This window comes from Salvelinus fontinalis, chromosome 5 (genome assembly GCF_029448725.1).
Source record: "Salvelinus fontinalis isolate EN_2023a chromosome 5, ASM2944872v1, whole genome shotgun sequence".
In the NCBI taxonomy this organism is placed as follows: domain Eukaryota; kingdom Metazoa; phylum Chordata; class Actinopteri; order Salmoniformes; family Salmonidae; genus Salvelinus; species Salvelinus fontinalis.
Genome location: NC_074669.1, coordinates 8,274,281 through 8,274,891, shown reverse-complemented (window position 1 = coordinate 8,274,891; position 611 = coordinate 8,274,281).

The following is a 611-nucleotide window of genomic DNA, read 5'->3' as shown; positions in this document are numbered from 1 at the left end:
GAGAGAGACATCTGAGAGAGAGAGAGAGACATCTGAGAGAGAGAGAGAGACATCTGAGAGAGAGAGAGAGACATCTGAGAGAGAGAGAGAGAGAGACATCTGAGAGAGAGAGAGAGAGAGACATCTGAGAGAGAGAGAGAGAGAGACATCTGAGAGAGAGAGAGAGAGAGACATCTGAGAGAGAGAGAGAGAGAGAGACATCTGAGAGAGAGAGAGAGAGAGACATCTGAGAGAGAGAGAGAGAGAGACAAAGAGACAGAGAGACAGAGAGACAGAGAGATTAGCATTGACTATGTACAGACTAAGTGAGCATAGCCTTGCTATTGAGAAAGACCGCCGTAGGCAGACCTGGCTCTCAAGAGAAAACAAGCTATGTGCACACTGCCCACAAAATGAGGTGGAAACTGAGCTGCACTTCCTAACCTCCTGACAAATGTATGACCATATTAGAGACACATATTTCCCTCATATTACACAGACCCACAAAGAATTTGAAAACAAATCAAATTTTGATAAACTCCCATATCTATTTGGTAAAATACCACAGTGTGCATCACAGCAGCAAGATATGTGACCTGTTACCACAAGAAAAGAGCAACCAGTGAAGACCA